This window comes from Periophthalmus magnuspinnatus, chromosome 1, assembly GCF_009829125.3.
Source record: "Periophthalmus magnuspinnatus isolate fPerMag1 chromosome 1, fPerMag1.2.pri, whole genome shotgun sequence".
NCBI classification, from domain to species: Eukaryota; Metazoa; Chordata; class Actinopteri; order Gobiiformes; family Gobiidae; genus Periophthalmus; species Periophthalmus magnuspinnatus.
In genome coordinates, this window is record NC_047126.1 from 19,839,732 (window position 1) to 19,855,896 (window position 16,165).

General features: G+C 38.1%; 1 protein-coding gene across 2 annotated transcripts in view; it reads right to left on the reverse strand.

Moving 5' to 3' along the window:
• LOC117393469 (teneurin-3) overlaps nucleotides 1-16,165 on the reverse strand; it is a 516,796-nt gene that overhangs the window by 181,875 nt on the left and 318,756 nt on the right. The gene's annotated exons all lie outside the window — the stretch shown is intronic.

Genomic DNA, 16,165 nt, shown 5'->3' on the forward strand with positions numbered 1-16,165 from the left:
GCGAAATAAAACATGAAGATCATGTAGAGCGGGTTAATAGAAACAATTTAAGACCAAAATGATGAGCCTGACAGCAGCAGTTACAGAAAGAAGGGCAACAGTTTTTCAATAGAAAGTAAATTGGAGCCTATGGGGTCAACACAGCAAATAGCAGGGAGATGACAGGTTTTATACCAGATGTCACAATGAGCAGTGTCATCAGTGCTGAAGTAGGCAATTAGTGTGAAGTATCTTGCTCAAAGACACAACAGCAGCACCACCACCACAATAAAGTGGTGGTTAAAACATATGCACATGCCTTTAGTGACACTCAGCTAACAAATAGTTTAAGAGTAAAAAAATGACAATTATAATAAAAGTTGTTGTGTTTTTTTTTATGTTTGTTTTACAAATGAAAAATCATATCAGTTTGAAATTTTCAACACAATTTCCGGAGCCATGCTGTCAACTCATTGCAAATCATACGGGGAGAGTCATGTCAAGGACCAATTACAGCTTCGACTTGGGAACATTTAGAGCGAGAGACCCCCGCTGTTCACGTGCACGCCCCTGCCCATGTGCACGCCCTCCACCTACGTGCACGCTCCCCCACACACACGCATATAACCCACACTGATCCCTCATGCTCCAACACACCTCAGTGCCTCATTAAATTAGAGGCGTGCTGCGCTAGCCCGTTAGCCGCTAGCGCTCATGGTGAGGACAGGAGCAAAGGGTCATGGGAGAGTGCTGGCTAATCGTCAGGAGCTAGCCCGCCCGCGTGTGTGCATACATGTGTGCAGCCGATAGCATAAGAGGATCAACGCCCATGGAAACTGTCACACACCACCGGGCTTTTTCTCCAACAAAAACCTTTTTAGGAAATTTCGAGGAATTAACAGGGGGTTATTTGGCACTTAACAAATTCACAAAAACTATGAGATTAATTCAGTCAGTGGAAAAAACACAACGGGGACATGCTAGCTAGTGTGTGATTTTCAGCATAAAGGGAAGGCTCTGTCCAGCTTCATAGTTTAAACCTTCATTTAACAAAATAAAGATGTTTATGTTTATTTTTCTTAGTCTAATCATAACTATTCTGTAATTTACACGTTTTGGACCTTGTTATTTTTTTTCTCATGGGTAGCAAAAGAAAATTCAATTCTGTCAGCTGGAAAAAAGGTTTAGAGTGGTTTTACTCCACAGATATATAGGAAAAGTAGCTCTCGAGGTCAAAATAAGTCAGCTGCGTGCTTTCTGTATTTAATTAGACAGGTTTTTATTGTCCAGAAAGTGCTTGTTAGCATGCTAGATGTGAAACAATGTTTAAATCCAGGCTCAAAACCAGTGTATTTAGCTGTGCATATGACTGAAAGGTTTTTATTCTGCACTCTTCTCTTTTTTATGATGATTATTTATGTTTTCATTTGGTTGCTTTGTGATTTTAATGTCTTTCTTATTCTGTAAAGCACTTTGAATTATTTTGTGTACAAATTGTGCTATGCAAATAAACTTGCCTTGGCTCGCCTTGCCTAGTCGTTAGCTTTACCGCCGTGGCAAGCTGAAAAAGCTCATTGCGGTACATGAGGAATAGCTTTGGACTGCTGCAAACTGTTTAAAATTGACTTGATTTGTTTTTCACTTTTTCAAGACAGTAAAAATCAGGTGCAGAGCCTTTAACTGGAGGTTATTTGGTGCTTTTAACAAATTCAGAACAATGAGATTAATTCAGACAATGTACGTGCAAGCAAGGCACTTTAAAACTTCATTTTACAAAACAAAGATGGGATTTACTTTTACTTTTACTAGTCAGATCATAACTATTGCACAATTTAGACAACATAACGTTGTGGTTGCTAGGTTACTGTTATGGGATTACCTATTTGTCGTATCTGTCCATGTCCAACCAGGAAGTGTTAAACTTCTTAAAACCGTTTTAGGACATTTCTAGGACTTAACAGGGGGTTAAGTTAGAGCTTTTTACAAATTCACAAAAAATTATGAGATTAATTCAGTCACTAAAAAAGACACAATGGGAAAATGATGCTAGTGTGGGATTTTCAGGAAAAAGAGAAGAAAAAAAAAGTTGGGTGTTGGCTTGCTACGGCATTTGCACCGTTGGACGCCGCAGTTGAGTGACGGGTGGCTATGCTAGGTCAATTCCCCGATAGACAGACTTGTGTGAAAGCAGTAATTAGTGATTAGAAGATGAAGAGCGAGTGGAGGAGAGGCCCTGATGAGGCGTATTCAAAGATCCATGCAGCGGGGAGGATGGGTACAATCGATGCAAGACAAAGTTCCCCACCGAGTTAAAAGCAGGACTCAAATCAACAACCTACCCAGGACGTCCGGCTTTTTAGCAGGTCCAAGCGCTACTGCTGCATCTCTGATAAGCCCTAGTCACTGTGAGGGGCACCACTGACTCTGTGCAACGCTTAAAAGGCACGAAATGTCTTCAAGGAACATGTGCAGATGATGGAGGAAAGGGTGGAAAGATAGCTGGATATTTTTAGTTTTGCATCTAAAAAGATTATTGCAGTCTCGAATGATTTCTCAGAATAAGATGAGACTGATTTAACCGCTGTTTTATCCTGTTGCCCAATAGACAACAGTTTTTTTTTGTTCTTGGATATTTGTAGGTTTTATTGTGAATTTTATGACAATACTTGCTTTGCAGATTAAATGTGGAAGCCAAAACACAACGATTCGTGCCAGGATTTAGAAGAAAGTGCCACTTACAGGCTCCTAGCAGGATCACTCAAAATGCAATTTTAAATGAGACATTCTTTTCAATCGAGAAGCATTTTACAGTTTTTATTTCCTATATTTACACAATAGTTAAACAAGAAGCAAGAACGGTGTCTTCACCCAGTACTTTTCAATTAAATTCATATTATCGATGAGCAGATTAAAATTTCTCTCTTTTTTTTTTTTTGGAAATGCCAACATTTTCACATTATTATGATCTTTAGTTATTCTTTACATGCTACAACAGGAGTCTCCAGTCTGTAGCTCGAGGGCTGAATTAGATTCACTATATGCTTATTATAATTGTAAAAGTATATTTAAAAATGTTCTTCTTTGTGCACTAGTGCATGGATAATGGTTTATGTTTAACTATCAGTCAAGAGACGTATTCTGCAAAAAGGGAAGGTTCTGTCCAAAACGCAGGGACAATTTTACAGTTCGAACCTTGATTTAACAAAATAAAGATGTTGATATTTATTTTTTATTAGTCTGATTGTAACTATTCTGTAATTTAGACATGTTTTGGACTTTGTTAATATATGTCAACTGGTTAAAGGTTTTAGAGTGGTCTTCCCCACAGTGATATTGTAAAAGCAGCTCTTGAGGTCAAAATAAGCTCCGTCTGATAATCAGCAGAAAGTGATGATGTAGATGTGAGACAGGCCTCTACTTTGACAATGTTTAAATCCCTGCTCCAAACAGTTCTGTTTACCTGTGTATATGACTAAAAGGTTTTTATTCTGCACTCTTTATCTTTTTATGATTGTGATTTTAAGCTTTTAAACAAGACATATTCTGCAGAATGTTACAGATTTCTGTAGAATCCATGAGTGAAGCACTAGAAATTTTAATTTCAAATGATGGGTGACCAATGAGCTCCTTCATCTCACATGTGTCACTGAAATATTTCAGTCTGATTGCAGAGCTGCGTTTGGCTGGAGGCATGAAGGAGGAGTGTGGTTAAAAGCGTCTGTTAAAAAATATATAAATAAATATAGAGAGATAGCTAAGGCAAATCAATGGACTTTTATGGAAATGAAAACTATGTACTTAAAGTCCTGAGGCGAAACTTTGCAATCCACGATCATTACTTGACATTGCTAGCTTACATTTAGCTTCTAAACCTGGCGATCCTTCTAACTAAGTGACACTTTGATTGTCTCTGGGCTGCAGATCTGTTTGTGTTGTCTGTGATGGCGGTAATTATTTGAAAGTCTCATCACAGGAACAAAGCGAGCAGTGATTGAGAGAGCGCTGCATAATACCCAGCTTTATCTCAGCTCCAAAACTATCGGAGCGAAAACCTGCTGAATGAACCACGGGGTCTGTGCCAAGTCCACTCACAAATGTGCATCAGAGGCGAGTTAGAGCACACTATGCACGCTCCCTGTGTGTGCGATACAAGGCTCTTAGTTTAGGAGCTGCAGCTTGCCTCAATTAGTCACACAGGGAGGTTTTAGTGCCAGTGTTTTTGTTGGAGAAATGCAGTGAATAAGCAGGAAGCTACAATGACGAGGTAACTCCCAAACTCCAGCTAAGCACTAAAGACGTCACCCTATTTAAATTAAAACTAAAAACTACCACTTAACTGTATATTTTGTTGTTTTAATAGCATTATCTGTAGTCCCAAGTAATTTTTCTGGAAAAAAACACAAAAAAAAAAAATCTAAGTTTTCAAGTAGTTGGTGACATCACAAAAGACTGTCCCGATACATCCAAGTGTTTCTGATTACAAACACCTGGGAGGAGTTAGAAGTGTGGACACCTGTTGGACCAATCACAGTGTTCCTCATATCTCCAGACCCCACCCCTCCCTTTCTTCTTCTTCTTCTTCTTCACTCTTTCTCTTTTTTAGTCCACAGGCACTGCCCAGTTTAGCAGCAGGGTTTATGTGTTTAGTTCCACTTTAAATGTTTTTGAAAGTTTTGGGACGTGCATGTAAAGAAAATATGTATTCAGAAAAGTAATTTGTGTGTGTTCCTGTTTAAATCACTTTTGTATATGGTGGTATTGTATTCAGAATCTAGTTTCCTTCAAGATCTTTTAGTGCAAATGGTGCTAAATAGCTTCACTATAGCGTTGTTGGTTACTCACTGATTAAAGGTGCACTATGTAACTTTTCTGGTCGAGTGTTGGCCACCTGCTTTGAATATTCCACAGCGTGACACTAACTTATGTCTTGCGTTTATTCAATCACATGTATTTTTACTTCTAACAACATTTGATCTGGTGGAGTCACTCACCTGCTTGTCTCCATGGAGATAAATACGTTTTCAGGCCATGCTGTGGAACATTTCAAACGAAGCAATAGTAACTTAACAGAGACAAGAACATGATGGATTGACCAACAGAAAAGTTACATAGTGCAACTTTCTTCTCCTTGTTCCGTTCGCTACAATGTAAAGAGTCAGTGTGTGAGCAGTTTAAGTTATATTTACAACCGTGTAGCCGTGGTAGTATTTTTTGACAATGTTAGTGGTATTTGAAAAACTAAATGTGGCCCGAATGCCTTGAAATCAAGGCAAGACACTGAACAAGAGGCCCAGTCTCTCCTCTGCAGCAGTCGATGGACACCTGACACTTGAGAACTTGCAGCTTTAGAATAACTCATTATGTCACTCTGGTTTAAATCAATGCACAAATCTGGCAGTTTGCAGAGCGACACAAGCCAGTCCTGAATTCTAGGCTACAGGTTAATCTCCATTACCGTCATTTTGCAAGGATCAAATTTAACTTTTCAACTCTAGACGTACCTGGAGAATGCACACAGCTAGCTAGGTATTCTGAATCTTACAACGAAGACACAAAGTTTGCACCATTTACCTAAAGCTTATCGGCAAATACTTCAACTAGGTACTCCTGACTCCTGAAGTAGTCAAGTACTGTGCTTAAGGTATCTGTAGGTATCTGTACTGTACTTAAGCAAATTTTAACGTGGATACTTTTTACTTTTACTTCACTAGATCTGAGAAAACATGTCTTTCTACTCCACTATATTTTTTCAAAAGAACTGAAAAATAAAAGTATTTTTTATCCTGCAGAGAAGGCTGAAGGTTTATTTTTTACACGTTCATACTTTGAGCTAACAAAAATAGAACAAATTAACAAATCAAAACAGCTCGAATACAAAGATCGATTCAGTTGTTTCTGTTGAACAAAATTCTGCACAAATCTTTTTCAAAATGAATACGTTTGAAGCTGTATAAGACCTCGAAGTCTGTGCAAAATACTTTTAAATAGGTACTTGAATACTTTTAGTTAAGTTTATTTTTTCATGTGATACTTTTACTTTTACTTGAGTGTTTTTACTTTTACTTAAGTAACAAAACTGAACAGTTCTTCCACCACGGCCCTCAAGTTAACGAGTAAAATTGAAAAGTGGGTCAAATTTAAAGTACAAATGTGCAAAAAATGACTGTAATATATCGAGACAAAAACGGTATTTGAGTTGTCACAATTATCATATCGCAAAAGTTGACATTATTTACCAACTTCAATGTACTAAGTCAAAGGCGCTGAACCTGATTTGTAAAACATGTGGCTTTTAATGTGAAAAACAGAACTAGCATTCACAGCGGACCAAACATATTCCTCACTTACCTTATGCATTCCGAGCATCCGAATTAATCACCAGGATGAGTTTATAAGCACTTTTCTCAACTTTCAGGTACCAGAGTGGAGTTTTACCAAAGGGTTGTTGTCACGGTAATTCTAACAAGCATGCAAATGTGTACTTCCTGATTCCTCCGACAGTAAAACATTTAATAATAAGACGCAGACAGTATACAGCTGGGTTATTTTGATCTCAAGAGCTGCTGGGGAATCAGGAAGAGGCCTTTTAAAGTGTATACACAAGGTTGTCTCTATCTTGCAATTATACTAAATACTTGGCATCACAAAACATAACTAAGTATTTTAAACATATAATACTTTCGGATCCCATAAAGGAGCCGAAAGTCTTTTGGATAGAGCCGTTCAAAAGACTGGATCTTTTCTATTTTTGTATATGACAGAAGTCGCTATGAGAGTGGGAGCGAATTTACCCTTTGAAATGATGAAAATCGAACTAAAACGCTGTCCTACAATAATAATAATAAAACAAATAAATAAATAAAAAACTGTTACTATGATACCAAGTGTGTTTTTTGTGCACAAAGCTGTTTTCGCTCTTAAATAACTTTCTAGTGCTTGTTTCTAGTTTCCATTTCTAGTGCTGGCATAACTTAAGCTTCTGTAAATAAAGTGAGTTTTTTCACGCATTCAAAGTATCACGTCAAAGATTTCTGAAGGTCTTTCTGTGTGGCCTTTTTATCAAGCAAGTAAACATTTCATCATTGAAGAAAATTTGTTTTGAATTTTCAAGTGAATAGAACTTACAACATGCATATTTGACCGTGATCCGCCCCCTCTCCACCCCCACCCCCACCCACCGCTGCTCCGCTCGTACAGGTCAAACGACTAAAGACAGGCTAATTATATATCTTTTTGAACAATAACATCGATGTATTCTACCTTAATAAGAATAATTGTAAAAGTAAATTGCGAAAACGCTACAAAGCCGTACTGTACATTAAATTCGGGGCCGTGCGAGAAACTTATTGAGAGGATAAACGTAACATAATGGAGGCTTTAATTGCTACTAATTTTCTTATTTCAGCAGTGGTCTATTCAACAGTGGAGATAGCGTCTTCAATGCAAAGTCCTGGGCGGTAAAGGCTTTATTGTTTTGTGCGCTTGGCTTTATGGTAAACAGAGCTTTTAGATGCAGAACTTAATACTGCATATTTCAAAACACTACAATAATAATCCGCCTGTGTGATTGCTTACCCAACAGCTCATTATCAGTGTCAGTGCAGTGAAGTAATGAGGCAAAACTTTAGGTCTTTAAATACAAAATGGGATTGCGACTTCCAAAGTGAATCGTGTTATAGAAAGTATAGAATTAGTCCTAAATATTTTCTAAACATGCCCAAGTAGATATGCAGTAAATATAATTAAATGTAACACTGATTTTAACAATATCATATTTTTATATAGGGCTTTTCCACCCTCACGGAAAGTATAACAAATTTTGAAGTATTATACTAGATATTTACAGCTGAAGTAAATATAGATGATAAACGATTATATTTAAAGTAATTTAATTTCATATAATAGAATCCCTTTGTTTTAAATCACAAAAGCTATTATAATTCTACAATATAAAAAAAAATAAAATAAAAAATCATGAGCTGCAACAATAAACAGCAGAATGAAAGGCACACTTTAGTACTTAGTTTGCATCGGTAATGAGTCATAGAAGTTAATTAATTACACTTTTTAAGGCTTAAACCATAATGTATTGCCAAAATAAATAAATAAAAAATTCCAGTTGTGCAAAAAAAAAAAAAAAAAGTACAAATAATAAGTATAAAACCCTAAATAAAAAAATAAATAAACGTAGTAATTATCAGGACAGGCCTAACTCAAAGCTCTTTATATCAAGGAACCACTCCCATTCACATTCACACTCATAGACCAGTGTACACAGACACTGGGGGCAAAGTGGCTTAAGTGTCTTGCCCAAGGACACAATCACAGCATTAATCTGTGGGAACTGGAATCGCACCACCAACCTGTGGATCAGTGGATCTCACCACTCAACCAATGATGCCTCATTATTTCAAATGTAATAAAGTTAAATTTGGGTTAAACTAAGACCGATGTGTGTTTTTATCACTTGCAAACCGAGAAGTAAGGTTGGTGCGTTGTTAGCATGCCAGTTGTTAGCTTCACCGTGATGGCGAATCTCCGTTCTGACATCTGAAAGTTGTGAAAAGTGCTTATAAACTCATCATTGTGAATCTTATGATGCTCGGAATGTGCCAGGAATAATTGTTCTGTGTTAAACTTTTATAAAAATTTGGGTACAGCGTGTTTAAATATTTCTTAAACATAACCAATTTGTTGATATGAAGCTAAAACATTGACTTTTAATAATGATAATTGTGATTTAAATGCATTCACAATTACAAAATAGAAAGGGTTCCTCAACTTTCTCATTGTGCGGTTGCCAGATTCAACAACTAAAACCAGCTTGAAATCAACAATCAGAACGTGTCGACAGCTAAACGTGTTCCCTGTTCAGTTGTGTATTACTGTTTCAATCCTGTTTGGGCGCATGTTACAGATATTGCATTGAGGTTAACAACATTTTTGAATTTTCCACAAGGGGGCTGTTGCATATTTGGTCCACCATGTTCGCCATCCCTCTCTCCAACTTTCTATATTTACTTTATACTACCTTTGCAGCATATGTCTTTTCCATGTGGGGTTAGGTCCATGCCAAAGAGCGCACACACACACACACACATACACACACATCCTGATGACCTTACATGTCCTGAATAGGAGTCGGTCTATTTGGGATATTACCCGTTCTGAACCATTGGCACTACACCTCTGATAGCTATGCGTTTCACAGCTGCCCTTACAGAATACAGGAAATCTATTACGTCCGCCATTTTCCCTCATTCTCCCTCTGTTCGTCTGTCACAGTAATAAAGATTGATTTTACACATTGTTTTTACAAAGCTAACAGATTTTCTCTTTTTTTCAGTCTTTTTGTTCACTCGAGAATGAGCCGAGGAATACACTGTAAAAAATATCTCGAAATAAAAGTGACGGTAAATTGAAAACTGTAGAATTATTTTCAAGCATTTATTCAAACTCTTACAATATTTAAGTTAAAAAGTGCTCAAAATGGTATACGATCACGTTTTACTATAGCGTTTTTTTCCACTTTGAAGGCACTCGAAGAGCTTTACATCAAGGAACTACTCACTCATTCACACACACATTCAAAACACAGTGTACGCAGGGCAAGGTGGGTTAAGTGTCTTGCTTAAGGACACAACGGCAGCATTCATCCGTGAGAGCTGGAATCGCACCAACCTGTGTAAGTAATTTGTATATATATTCATTATTTATGTGTATTCCTCCACTAAAAAAGTTCATATTTAAATCAAAATTGTCCAAACTAGCTAAATAAACAAACACTGCAGTCTAACCATTTCACCTCGTGTTGTTTTTACAGTGGAGGTAGGGTCGTAGAAATAGGGGGAGGTTGCCGTGGCGATCACATGGGATTTGATTGACAGTTACAAAAGTGGAAAAACACGCGGCACAGAACAGAACAGGCACGGATCATGTGTTGTCTGGTACGCCATTATGTCAGGATGTCAGGGCCAAAAGCAGTGCGCACCCGGGGTACAGGCCGTGCCAATCAAAACATACGTGTTCTTGTGTGCGTGTGTGTGTGTGTGTGTGCGCCTGTGTGTGTATGCGTGTGTCAATCAGGAAATCCCAGAGAACGCTGAACAGTACGATGTGAAAAAATATATGGTCTAACATCGTGGAAGAAGGTCAGGCTGGACAGAGGTGCGCACTGTAAAAAGACATGTTTTGAGTACAGTTGTAGTACTTTTCATAGCTTAACATGTGGTGTTATATCTGTGTAATTTCTCAATCGTCTATGTAGGTTCCATAGTGGTCCATGCGTGTATACTAGTCTATGTGTCTTATATTTGGTCTGATGCAGCTCAAGATCATTCAAAAACTATTCAGGAAAGGCTTATTTCTGTCCTGTGAATGTAACCGTTTTAGTATTGAAACCTGCTCAAATTGGTATTGATATTTTTGATTCTAGTTTTAGCATTGTTAGTATCTGATTTTGGCTACCTTTGACAACCCTAGTTCAGACTATGGTTATTTATTTATTAATATTATGACATGTCAGCCAGTAAAATGAAGAAGAAACCCACATTACAATTCATAAACTCATAAACTATTGTCTAACTCACATTTTTGAGCTGATAAGTTCTGTTGTTTCATTTGTTTCAAACTGTCTACACACTATAATATATTAATAATATTTCTTTGTAGCGGGCCACTTACGGTTTTGGCTTCATATAAACTTCTTCGCTACTTAATGCACGAGCAGAGAGCAAACCTTTACACCCACTCATGACAAACTTATCATTTTGTTTTTTATTTGCACACATACAATATTTAAAGATTCATTACGTCACTTTTCTTGTGGAGGGGGTGTCTATCAATTGCTAATCTCAATGGTGCTGCTTTGCTTGGTAAGTTCCACAGTACTACAATGGGCTGGTCAATTTTGCATATACTCATTTACAAATATTTATATTGCTAAAAATTATATTGTTACTTTTTGCACTGATTTGACGTGTAACTTGGTAGCTGGGTACTATCACCTGCTCGTCTCCATGGAGATCAATGTCAGTGATGTTTGATACTACCATACTCTGGAACACTTCAACCGCAATCCCATCAGCACGAGACACGCAAGTAGCAACCCCTACATCAGCAAAGTTACACAGTGCATCTTTAGTTCCTGTTTACATGGCAACTATTTAGGTGGAAAAAGATGCAGTACACGTATTTGTCCGGCACATTACGGCCGTGCTCTCGTTCCTACGTTAGTGAATTGGTTTGTTCTGTATTTATGAGCTCAGACCAGCCTCTCTTCCCCAATGAAACTACCTCTTGCATCGTTTTCAGCGGCGCACGGACTGAAAGTGGACCGAGCGAACACGCAGCTCGTTAAAACCTGTAAAAGAGAGGTCAATCCGATTTCAAAACATTGCGGATTTTTTTTTTTTTTTTTTTACAGTGTGTGAAAAACAATCTCACCACATTTGCAAAAAAAACACACAATCCAAAGAACACACACTCGCCTATGGCCACAGATCTCCAAATCCTACACCATCTGAGCTGCTCTCGTAATTGCCTGGTTCATTCTGGGAATCAATGACCTTTAAGAAAAAAAAATACCAGCTCTATTCTTTCTTTCTCTCTCCTCCTCCACCTCCTTTTCCTCCTCCCCCCGTCTTACCCCTCTGAGAACTGTTTAAAATATGTAACTCAGGCGCAAAGTAAAACGAGGGAAAACGCTATGACAGGTTTGAAAATGCACCGGTCCAAACTCATGAAATAACTCACACCACCCACAGCAACGGAGAGACGGAGAGGAGTTCATCCCTTTTTATGTATTCAGAAAGTGTAGCAATTCGACATCCAAAATATGTATTATCAAGGAAAAAGGTAGAACTTGTATTTAAGGTTCACTGTGTAACTTTTATGGTCAACTTTTTCTTGCCTGGTCTCCATGGACAAACGTGGCGACAAAAATCCCCCACAATATGACATTAAACGTGTATATCTCTATGACAACGAGCAGGTGATGTAATCAAACCAAGTTACAGCTCAGATCTGTGAAGAGGAGACCCCGCTCGCACTAAGAAAGCCTGCTGTCCAATGTACTTTTTTAGCAACAAAACACCCAAAGTACAAATTTCATGTAGATAATCAGATAATAAACGCACCAGAAAAGTGAACGCACCTTTATGGTTTCTCTTGACCCAGTTTTTTAGTCCTAGGGAAAATAATGATTTGTATTTCAACGTTTTGATTGAACTTCACATTTCAAACCTGCATTGAAAAAGTGGGTCACACCTAAATGATCAAGGAGGCTCTGGAAAACGACTTTTACTCCATATCTTAAAAGAGTACACGCGGCAAATTGTGCGAAAAGAGACTGAATTATGTCTACTTTACGCTACTTTTTAAAAAACTTTGGATTTAAATAAACAATATTTCCTTGGAGCAGATTGGCAGCTTTGTTTTGTCATTCAGCACCAGGGCAGCTGTGGCTTATAACAAATACAGAAGGTGGTTCCAATAAAAAAGGAAACACTGTTAAATGTAAGAGTTGCATTTCATATACACTAGTACTATGTGTTGGCAATCATAAATATAGGGAAAAAAACACATATCTGGAAAAACTAACTGAATTTTTTAGCTTTTGTCTTCAATATAAAACCATATCTGGAGCTGAGTTGTGAACAAAGGTGCAGTATACCAATTTCCAGTGTTATATGTTTAAAATAACTATTAAAGGTGCAATAGGTAACTTTTCTGTTGAAGGGCTCGTCACTTGTTTTTCCATAGAAATGTTACTGTTTTGCCTAAAATGTTCTACAGTAAAGCTTTTAACGCATCTACCTCCATGAAAACAAGCAGAAAACTCCATCATAGACAAAGTTACAAGTTAGAACTGTGGAGCGGTGACTTCACTCACAGTAGAGTGCATGTTTTTCGAGGTACTTTTGGGCCATTAAAACACCTGTGATTTAAAGCGCCCGTGTTACACTATTTTCTGATCTGTTATAATGTTGTTTCCTCATCAAAAACAGACCTGGACTTGTGTTTTGTTTCATTCACATATGTTTAACACACAAACACTGCATTTTTACGCTTCTCTCAAACTGAAAACACTCTGTTCCACCTTGTGATGTCATGTTGTAATACAGGAAGTGCCCCACTGTGTTTTTAAAGTCCACACACCTTCAGTAGAATAATTTGGATAATTTCAGCCCTGGAATTTACAAACTCTACAAAACAAAAGGTAAAAGGAGCTGTTAAACTACCACTGCGTGACATCACAAGGTGGACCAGAGCATTTTGAGCTTTGGAGATGTAGACAGACTAATAATAAATGCGTGAATGAAACAAAACACAGGTCCAGGTATGTTTTTGAGGAGGTTTTTGAGGAGTCAATTTTGCATACTATAGGACCTTTAATAAATATAACATGGATAAGTTTAATACCATATTTTGTCACATTCCAAGCAAATAAATGTGTCAAAATCCATTAAAACGAGTGTACAAATCCCGCCGTAATATAAAATACTCCATGTTATTTTGCTGTGACTAAACATTTCCAGTGTCTGTCATTAAGAAAATACACAGGAAGCTTCTTTAGCATGTGCCAATCGTAGACTGAACCGGGGCATCTGGATCGAGTTTGGGGTATTAATGAGTAACTGGAGGAGGTGATTCATGCGTGCGTTGTTTTTTTTTCTCTCTTCTCTTTTTGGTTTAAAAGGATAAGGTTTGGCCTCACCACAGAACAGAGACCATGCCAGGATTCCAAACTGGCTGTGGCGTACCCTCCAGCAACCTGTTTTTATTCCAAAATTTCTCTCTCTGTGAATAAAAGTGTCCACCGAAGAAAAACACATTTGCCTCAAGTTTAAATCTAGTCACCATTCATTTTCTTCTGCCGTCTTTTTTATTTTTTATTTTTTTTGCCTTTGAGCAAAATGTGTCTTGTCCCAGGACATATATATTGTATAAGCAGCTCTTGAGGTCAAAATAAGTCCACTGTGTGCTTTCGAGTGGTGGAATATAACAAAGTAAAAGTAGTAAAGTACTGCTCTTAAGTATAAATTTCAGGTATCTTTAACTTACTTTAAAGTGGATATTTCTTACTTTTACTTCACTACATTTGAGAGCAGGTATCTGTACTTTCGACTCCATTGCATTTTTTGTCTGTTTTTATGATTGTTTGAGGGTTGTATTTTTAAAAAAGTTCATATTTTGAGCAAACTACAAGACACAAATGGCTTTAAAAAAACACTAAACAATCGATTCAGTTGTTTCTGTTGTAAAAAATCAACAAAATTCACTACATTTGAAGCTTTACTGCATCTCGATATCTGTCGAAATGCTGTAAATCAATAGGTGTGCTCGTTTCAGTGTAGTTAACTCCTCCTTTCAGATAGATCAGGGGTGTCAAACACATTTTCACCAAGGGCCACATCAGCAAAAGTAAATGTACCTACTTTTTTAAATTGTCAGTGATCTGTTTCTGTAATCATTACTTCTTCAAGTTAGAAATATTGCACATGCATTTGAAAACATGTAAAAAATATGGCTGTGTAACTGCGTGTCTCCTGATAAATTGACATTTTAAGACCATCATACCTATTAATTTACACTGTTGAGGGCCACATAAAATGGCGTGGAGGGCCACATTTAGCCCGCGGGCCTTGAGTTTGACACATGTGAAATAGATATAAGACAGTGTCCACCAGTAACCTGACCAGAACTACTGTACATTTTGCCGTGATAATACTAAGAATGTCTTTTTTATTTCCTGAATGAATGAAAATCAAATGCATTGTTTTTTTGTTGTTTTTTTTAATCCCAAATAAGGCTTTTACGTCATGTACTACAGTGTGTTTTAACAAAAGTTTTACAGTGCACCATTAAACGCTTCTGGTCCTATCTCCGAATGTCTGTAAAACGCCAAACTCGTGTCCAAAAACCAAAGACCTCTCCTGCCAAAAGTGTATCACATCTTAATAGAAAAAACATGTTGAACTGGAGGAAAATGGAGCATAAAATGTATGTAAGATTTCACACATCCTGAGTTTAAAACAGAGGAGCACGCCTGAGGGAGGGACTACACTGAGACCTGTTTATCTGATGGGCTCCGATCATACACAGGAAACCAATACAGAGCCAGACGAGAGAGGGCATGTGCGGAGAGAGGGAGGAAGGAGGGAGGGAGGGAGAGGAGGAGGAGGGGGGAAAGAGAGGAGAGAGATGACGTGAGAGGGGTAAGGGGACAAAGATACACAGACAGAGGGTGAGAGACAAAAGAAAGCGAGGTAGAGATGGGACACAGAGAAGAGGAGGAGGGAGAAGGAGTGCAATAGAGAGAGGGAGGGGAGAAAAGGGGGATAGAGAGAGTGGGAAAGAGAGAGACAGAGCGAGGGAGGGAGAAAGAGAAAGGGTCAAGGTAAGACAGAGGGTGAAACGTAGGGGAGAGATATGAGGAGGGTGAGAGGGAAAGAGAAAGGGAGGAGAGAGGTAAAGAGAGGGAGGTAGAGAGAGGGACAAGGAAGAGGAGGAGGAGAGAGAAAATGGAGAAAAGGGGGATAGAGAAAGTGGGAAAGAGAGGAGGAGAGGGACAAGGAGTGAGGGTAGGAGAGGAAGAAAAGGAGGGGAGAGATATGAGGAGAGTGGGAGGTAGAGAGAGGGAGGAGAAAAGAGAGAAAGAGAAGAAAGAAAGAGTAAGGAGCGACAGAGAGGAAGGTGGAGAGGGGAAGAGAGATGGGACAGACGGGGATGGCAGGAGAGAGAGGAAGAGGAGGGAGAAATGATAACAGACGGATTAAGAGGGGACACGTCAGGGGAAAAATGAAAGAAAGTCTCATTTGTCAAAGTGGGAGAAGTTAGACCTCACAGTGAAGAGGCAGAGAGATGTGTAAGTGTGTGTGTGTGTGTGTGTGTGTGGGTGTGTGTGTGTGTCCAAATGTGGTTTTACACTCAAGCCAAAATATGCACACAACTGGGATCTTTAATACAAATATTTGAAACCTAATGTAAACGGTAAATGAGAGCTGAAGTTCCTGTCTCATAGCTCAGCCGTATCCAATTTGATTTAATAATTACTTTCAGAGATGTTTTTAAAGAACACATATCGTGCTTCTGTCTGCTGTGTAATTACAATCTATAATTTGGACATTTTAAACTGCAATATACATTTAAAACTACTAAGTCTGTTGCAAGACCCCAATGGGAG